The sequence below is a fragment of the Lygodium microphyllum genome, unplaced genomic scaffold (assembly GCF_053477565.2).
Source record: "Lygodium microphyllum isolate KBCC unplaced genomic scaffold, Lygodium_microphyllum_v1.1.10 scaffold_31, whole genome shotgun sequence".
NCBI classification, from domain to species: domain Eukaryota; kingdom Viridiplantae; phylum Streptophyta; class Polypodiopsida; order Schizaeales; family Lygodiaceae; genus Lygodium; species Lygodium microphyllum.
The window spans coordinates 13257331-13266307 of NW_028229514.1; the positions used below are offsets into that span (position 1 = coordinate 13257331).

The 8977-nt window shown below is 40.0% G+C and overlaps 1 pseudogene; it reads right to left on the reverse strand.

Moving 5' to 3' along the window:
• Positions 1–412: 412 nt before the first annotated feature.
• LOC148009328 (uncharacterized) lies at positions 413–2624 on the reverse strand (annotated as a pseudogene).
• Between the last annotated feature and the right edge of the window lie 6353 nt (positions 2625–8977).

Genomic DNA, 8977 nt, shown 5'->3' on the forward strand with positions numbered 1-8977 from the left:
AGTAAAACTTGATTGTGAGATAACTCAATTACAAGAGAAGAACATGAAAGATAATTAAAGTAAAACTTGATTGTGAGATAACTCAATTACAAGAGAGTACTCGATTACAAGAGAATGCTCACAAGAGCATGGCTTGATTATGAGACAAGACTCCATACAAGAAAAGACTAGAACAAGACAAGAATTCGAAGAGGACTTGTCTGACAAGGGTCTCACAATTGGTATTAGCCATATTGAAGGGCTTATAGCCTATGAACCCTATTTACACTATAGCCTAGGGAGGTTAAGGGAAACACATGTCGTTACAAGAGGATGCTAAATGGCATATCGAAACTTCATGGAACTAGGGGTTCTCCCAGCTTGCATACGAAAGAAGGGTTGTCCTTGGTTGAGTGTCTGTTACATTACCCTCCTAACTTAGAGTTCCACGAGGGATGGTGGTGTGCTTTTAAATAGACTTTGGCTTGGTTGGGTGCTGAAGATGAACTTCGCGAACCTTAACAGGAGCTCTTTGAATATGTGAAGTTGGTTCCCATGTTCGTTCACTTGCATCATAGCCCTTCCAATGGATAAGATATTTTAATCTGTCTCTTGAAATTCTCGAATCTAAGATTTTGTCTACTTCATATTCTTGGTATCTTCAATTATGATTGGAGGCAATGGCTTTGGTATTCTTCTAGGGATACTGGATGTATGACATGGCTTCAAGATTGAAGTATGGAATATAGGATGGATTTTCATGGATGGGGGAATATGGAGACGATCAGTGATTGGATTTACTTGGCTGAGAATCTTAAAGGGCCCAAGTCATTGATAATCTAGTTTTTGGGAGGGGTGAGGAGTGTTAGCAGTCAGCTCCCCTCTCACGTCAGCAATGCTATGCGGCAGTTTTGCCACATGGCAGCAGTCGGGGTCTTCGTTGACTGTAGTCAGCTATTGACCTGCCTATTTTGGCATTTTTATGAGGCATTCTTTTCATCCTTTTAAAGGGTGAGTTTCCAATAGTTTTGATCACTTGTATCTGAAAAATTACAGCCTGCTGGTGATAGAGACAGCACTTGGGCTAAGAAAGATCGAGGTCCTCACTGTTGTTTGTTTTGTATGTTGATGGCTTGATTATTGTAGATGCTCATACCCACAAGGTTGAAGAGACGAAGGTAGCCCTACATTTCTTTTTGGTCCATGAGATTTATCAGTCTCAGAGGGGGATTTTCATCTCTTAGTAGAGATATGTACAGGAGCTCTTAGTGACTTTTGAGACGCTTGAGGATTGTTGGTCCATTTCTACTCCTATGGATCCGAGTTGGAAGGCCACTTCACATGCAGATTCTCCTTTGGCGAATGCTACTCCCTACCATTAGCTGATTGGCTCATTAATTTGGCTCCTCAACACATAGGTTGATCTATGCTTTGTTGTAGGTCTCTTGGCTGGGTTCATGAGTTTGCCTCAGCAGGTGCATTGGCAGGCTTCTCAGAGGATCCTACTGTATCTGAGGGGACCTTCGACTGAGGAATTCATTATCCTACAAGTAAAGGTGATTATGATCTTGTTCTTGCAGGTTGGAGTGAATTAGATATGGCTGGCAATGCGGATCATAGGCAGCCTGCTACATGTTATTGTTTTACCTTGGGTGATAGTGCTATCTCTTGGAGTAGTAAGAAGTAGTCCACGGTACCCCTATCTTCGATCAAGAGGCAGAGTATTAGGCTGTGTCTTCTACCACATGTAAGATTGTATGGCTTTGGCAATTGTTGGAGGAGCTTGGATGCCCCTAGACTCATCCTACTATCTTGCAGTGTGACAATGAGAGTTGCATTGCCTTGGCACGGAATCCCATATTTCATGCCCAGATGAAGCACATAGAGATCTAGTATCACTTCATCAGGGAGAAGCTTCTAGATGAGACCACTGATGTGGAGTAGTGTAAGACTGAAGGTAATCTTGCAGATTTGTTTATGAAGGCACTTCCCCAAGCTTTGCTTCATCAACATTCCAGATCCCTACATTTGCTACCTTGTTTAGGATTTGAGAGGGGATGTTAGCAGTCAACTCCCCTCCCACATCAACAGTGCCACATGGTAGTTTTGGCACATGACAACGGTCGAGGGACTATTCGTAGGTTGAACATCTGACTACAGTTCGAGTTCGATTGCATTTAATGCAGTCAGTTGCATTAAATGCAGTCGACCTACCTATTTTGACATTTTTATGAGGCATTCTTTTTAGCCTTTTGAAGGCTGAGTTTCGAGCAATTTTGATCACTTGTATATGACAGATTACAGCCACCTAGTGTGATAGAGACAACACTCGGGCTAACAGAGATCGAGGTCCTCAAGGTAGAGACATATGCAAATATTCTCTCTGCACCCGTGTCTAATTCTGCATTCTTATACAACATTCTTCACTGCAGATTTTCTGTGTTTCACTGTCTCTCTCTCTCTCTCTCTCTCTCTCTCTCTCTCTCTCTCTCTCTCTCTCTCTCTCTCTCTCTCTCTCTCTCTCTTCTCTCGCCATTCACTCTTTGTCATGGTCATTTGCTTCTGCATTGCTTCACTCTGACAAGGAGAACATAGATCATGTTAAAGAAGCCAAGATCTCCAATTTTGTATGATGGATGTTGCATGCAAACCTTATTTTCATTTCTCTTATATGTCTCTTAAGCTTGTTTGATATGTGTTTGCAACTCTTTATGAATATTAAAGAGGTGTTGAGCTAAGTTTGCAGTAGCTGGATTCTTTTCCTACGATCTTACATGATTGTCTGTCCTTGGGTGTTGGCCATAATTAGCAAAGAATGGTGTGAATTGATTAGAGGCATGGGATGGATTATTGTGTGCAACCTTAGCAAGGAATAATAGATTGACCCAATTGTCTTGATCATAGTTGATTGTGCATCTAAGGTATTGCACCAAGACTTGATTCACTCTTTGTTTGTCTATCACTCTGTGGTTGGTTAGTTGATGAAAGATTCACTTGTACTCCCAAAATTTTAAAGAGACTTCTCCAAAACCCCCATATAAATTGGGGGCCGCAATCACAGACAATATCATCAGGTAACCCATGGTGCTGATATACCTATTCCAAGAAAAGCCTTGTTGTCCCTTCTCCATTGATGCTCTTGGTTGTTGGGATAAAGTGTGCCATTTTTTTGAATTGATCAACCACACCAAGATAGAATTATACCCTTTGGAAGAAGGTAGTTCAACAATGAAGTCTATGGATAAGGATGACCATGTCTTACTTGGAATAGGTAGTGGTTGAGAAAGGCCATGAGGTTGATGAAGAGGGACTTTAGCTCGATTGCATGTGTCACAAGAGTGCATAAAGTCCTTGACTAGTTTCCACATCTGTGGCCACCAAAAATCCCTTGAAACTAGCTCGATTATCTTGTTAATCCCAAAATGCCCTGTTGCGCGGAGATAATGTCTTCTCTTGAGTATATCCACTTGCAAGGTATCGGGAGGAATGTAGAACAATCCCTTATAATAGAGCATCCAATCAATGTCCTAAACATCCCTTTGAGTTTATTCTTGTCCTTGATGTAATTGCCTACTTATGTCCTTGACAAATGAGTCTTTTATAATTTTCTTTGTGACCTTTGATAAGAACCTAAAGTCTTATTCAACCTTGTTGATAACTGTCTTTAACTTCAATTGCTCAGGTTTCAAGATTATTAAATTTTGTTGGTCATGGGCTTCATCACCTTCTTTTGGTGATGGGTAGGATCTTTGAGATAAAGCATGTGGCTTTCCTTGTTGATGGCCAAGCCTGTAGGTAATGACAAAGTTAAATCTTGATAGGAAACAACTCTATCTTGCTTGATGATGATTCAAGACACGAGAAGTCATAAAATATTCCAGATTCTTGTGATCCATATAGATAGTGATCTTATGAGAGGTGCCTTCAAGTAGGAGTTGCGAGGTCTCCAAGGAGTCCACAATAGCTAGAAGTTCACCATGAATTTCATTGTTAATTTTTGCAGCAAAGAATTTTCTCGAGTGGAAAGCTATTGGATGAACTTGATTGTTATCACCGATTTGGGATAGAACAACTCAAAGTGCAAAATCTAAGGCATCTGCCTCCATGATAAAGGGCTTCAATGGATCTGCATGGATGAGAATGGGTGTTGAGATGAACGCTTGCTTTAATTTTTGAAAAGCTTGTTCAGTCTCATACAAACTTGTCTTTTTTGGTTAGTTGGTTTTAGAGGGATAGCAATATGAGAGTAATCCTTGACAAAGATTTAATAAAAATTTACAAATCCCAAAAAGCATTGAACATCTCGCATAAATGAAAGAGTCTCCCATTCTAAAATAGTTTGTACCTTCCTTGGGTCCATAGAAAATGAGAAATTCCCTTCTTAGAAATTACGTACTCTAAAAACTCAACTTTAGTTCGATGGAAAGAACACATTTTCAGCTTTTCATACAATTCTAATTCTTGCAATTTATTTAAGATTATTTTAATGTGATGTTTGTGCTCCTCTTGATTCTTGGAAAATATCAAGATGTCATCCAAATAGATCAGAATAAAGTTGTCCAAGTATTCTTGAAAGATATCATTCATCATATGCTGGAAAACTATTGAAGCATTCATAAGGCCAACTGACATGACAACATATTTAAAATGCCCCTACCTTGTGTGAAAAGTTGTCTTCCATTCATAACCTTTTTTAATCCTGACAAGATTGTAAGCACCACAAAGATCTAGCTTAGTGAAGGCTTTGAGTTTCCCAAGTTGTTCAAGGAATTTTGAAATCAAGGGAAGAGGGTAGTGATTCTTGATAGTAATTTTATTGAGCCCTCTATAATCCACACACATATGAAGGGATCCATCTTTTTTCTTGATGAATAGAATTAGAGCACCTACTAGAGATTTTAAATGACATATGAATTCCTTGGAAAGATTCTCATCAATATATTTCATGAGCTTTGGTAATTCATCTTAGGATAGCTTATGGATGGGGCCGAAAGGAGGTTGAGCTCTTTCTTGTAAATCTATTGCACAGTCATAAGGTGGGGGTTTTGGTAGCATATCCACATTCTTGTTTTCAAACACATCCTTGAACTCTCCATATTGAGCTATCTAGGTTTTCATCCTTTGGCTTCTCCATTTAAATTGCATAAATAAAAAAGGATGGATTTTTCTTTTCTTGACTCATGAATACCTTTGCTCCAAGGTATGGTTAAGAATTCTTCCTTCTATTATTTTGCATTGGCTTCAACCTTTCTAGACCTCCAAATGATGTTGAGTTATGTAATTCTAGCCAGGGTAGCCCAATAATAATGGGAGTATTTGGGCAATGGATGATGTTGAAGGCTATATTTGATACAAGACTCCTTAGAGTAACTTTTGTGGGTTGAGTCTCATACCCGATGTCTCTCGAAGCAAGAGATTGATCATCAATTACTTGCACGTAACAACTTTGCTTTCCTTAGAAGTTGTATGCCATGTTGCTTTGCATCTTTCTCATCCATGAAGCATGTTGTGGCTCTAGAGTCTAATAAAGCTTGTCTATCTATTTGTCTTTCCTCCACGTGAATCTTTATTGGTAACATAAAGATAAATGTTAGACCTGCACATAGAAAGAGACCTTCTTTTGGGTTTCTTGAAGCTTTGTCCATCCGTATGGTCTCTACTAAGGTTGGACGTCGACGTTTCTCGACAATGGAGTGTGGCACCTTGAATTATCCTTCTTCCTTTGTTAGGACAATATTTAGCTATGTGTCTAGCAATTGGCAGCAATACATGCATAGTCCATTAATGTGCTTCCTTTGTTTTTCTTGAGTTGTCGATGGCTTGAATTGCGTCATATCAATTTGCATAGGCTTTGCCTCAAATACTCTTGGTCTTCTCAGCTAGTTGGATCTTCAAAAGTCTTCATCTTGCTTGAATTCAAGGCAGCTCCTCGACATCTTTTTTATCTTCTCTCAAACAAGTGGTTGTCACATTTAATTGCTTGAGAGATAAATTTACTAAGTATATGCACCTTTGGCATAGTGAGCAAAAGACCTTTAACATTATCCTTCAATCCCCAATAGAATTGACTAATAAAATCGACCCTTGGTATAGATTTCTAATCTTTCTTTTAGCTATTATTACTCTATCTACTTCTCCAAACATGGCAAATATTCAAATCAGCAAATGGCTAATTTTTTGCATTTTCCAATGGAGTAGCTGGTTGAACATTGAGTTCACTTATTGTTACTCCAGCTGAATCACCAAATGTAATGGGCATCAGCCCTTCAAAAACATCATGGGTAGCCTAATATATGTCTAAACCAGCAAGGGACAATTCTGATTTTTCATCAAATAGTACATCCCTACTGACAAATACATTTTTAGAGACAAGATCATAGAGTCAGTAGCCTTTGCTCTCACTACTATATCCCACAAAAATACATGTGAGAGCCTTGTTATCCAACTTTTTCCCGAGTACCTGGGGTATGTGTGCATATGCAAGACACCCAAAGGTACAAAAATGTCCAACAGAAGGTTTCCGGCTGTTCCAAGTCTCAAAAGGTGTAATCTTCTTTAATGCTTTGGTGGGGCATCTATTCAAAACATGGCGAGCACACATGATCGCTTCCATCCAAAAACTATGTGGCAAGCTCTTTGCTTTCAGCATACATCTAGCCATCTCCATTAGTGACCGATTTTTCATCTCTACGACCCCATTCTACTATGGAGTATAAGCAGTAGTGAACTAATGGACAATGCCCTTTTGCTTCAAAAAAGAATTCAGCATAGAGGACATATATCCCCCCCCCCCCCCCCCCCGTCCGAATGGAGAGTCTTTATTGTGCAACCAAATTAATTTTCAACAAGTGCAACAAAAGCCAAGAACGCATCATACACTTTTGACTTTTTTACCAAAGAATAGACCTAGCAAAATCATGTAAAGTCATCAATAAAAGTCACAAAATAGTAACATCCTCCCAATGAATTTGTATGCATAGGCCCACATACATCTAAATGCACTAACTGTAACTTGGATGTGGCTCTAAAAGCAACATCACGGGGAAAAAAAAACCAATGCATTTTCCCAAAAATACATCCTTTGCACAAGTGCTCAGGGGGTCTCTCCAGAAGAGGTAATCCATCTAGCATCTGTGTATGTTGTAAGAGCATCAAGCTACCAAAGTTCACATGCCCCATCTGAGCATGCCATAACTCTCTTTGTATCATAGCAGAAGTAAGAGTGGATGCCAAGTACGTTGACTGATCCGCTAAAAGAGCATCCAACTCATATAACCCATGACATAAAGTGTCAGTTAAGACCAAAGTCATGTGTTTTTTGTCTCTCACCATGCATCTGTCATCATCAAATGTGACTTGCAATCCACAACATGCCAAAGAAGAAATAAAGAGTAGATTCTTCTTTATGCCTGGCACAAACAAAGCATCCTATAAGCGGAGATTAGAGCCATCAATGGTTGGCTACAAGCACAATCTCCCCAATACCTCTAATAGGGTATGATGCATGTCAAGAATCGCGTGGTGGAGGGGATTGCTCAAGATGCTGCGCTGAACACACACAGAATGCACAAGGAGAAGCTCACTCAAGAGACAAGAAGAGAGATGGAGGCCAAAACGTTTTCTTGCTGATTTCTTCTTCTTCTTCCACACACTTTACAATATACACAAAGTATAGATAAGATACTAGATAAAAGGAAAGTGGCCTACTAAGTCAAACAATGCATAACCGACTACACTAGTCGACTGGTGCTATAACTATGCCAGCTGTAAATAGGTGTAACAATCTGAATATAATAAGTAATGAGTCAGTGGCCATGTGAGAGTCATAATGACCACTGACGTGCTAAGTGTAGACGTGTGGACCCATCTAACCAGGCGGTCCATCATCAATGTCCACATGTGTTGAGCTTGTCATCTCAACACTCCCCCTCAAGCTCAACTGCATCTCTACAACTCCAAGTAAGCTTCGAAACTTTTGAAGCTTCTCTGTACCCAATGCCTTCGTGAAGATGTCAGCTATCTGATCCTGTGTGTTGACATACACCAAGTCAATCTCACCTGCTAGTACCTTCTCTCTCACAAAGTGGTAGTGTACCTCAATATGTTTTGTCCTGGCATGGAACACAGGGTTCCTAGCCAACTGTATACTGCTCATGTTGTCACAATAAATGACAACTGGACCTTCCACCTGCACATCCAAATCAGCCAATAACTTTTGCAGCCATACTACCTCACATGCTGCAACAGCAGCACCTCTATACTCAGCCTCTGTACTCGACAAAGCAACTGTAGATTGCTTTTTGCTGCTCCAAGCAACTGCTGCACTACCAAGAGAGAACATGTATCCGCTGGTAGATCTTCTATCCGACATACTACCAACCCAATCTGCATCTGTGTATCCAAACACATGTACGCCTGTACCTGCCTCATAGAAAAGTCCATAATGTATTGTGGACTTGACATATCTCAATATGCGTCTCACTGCATCCAAGTGTGGTTTTCTAGGTACTTGCATAAATTGACTCACAAGACCAACATCGTAGCTCAAGTCTGGCCTTGTAATAGTCATGTAAATCAAACTCCCCACTATCCTCCTGAACATAGTAGGGTCTTCTATCTCATCCCCAACATCAGCACTCAGCTTTACATTCTGCTCCAACGGGACTGAAAGTGGTTTGCATGCTGTCATACCATACTTGGACAACATGTCCAAGCCATACTGTCTTTGGGACAGCCATATACCATCATCACATCTGACCACCTCAATGCCAAGGAAGTACCTTAGCTCACCTAGATCCTTCATCTCAAACTTCATCTTCAAACAACCCTTGACTTCAGCAATCCCACTATCACTATCACCTGTAATAATCAAGTCATCCACATAGATGACTATGATGACCAAACCTGCATCTCCTTTTCTCACATAAAGTGAGTGATCAACATCAGAAACATAAAAACCAATATTGACAAGATACTCTCTAATCTTGTCAGACCATGC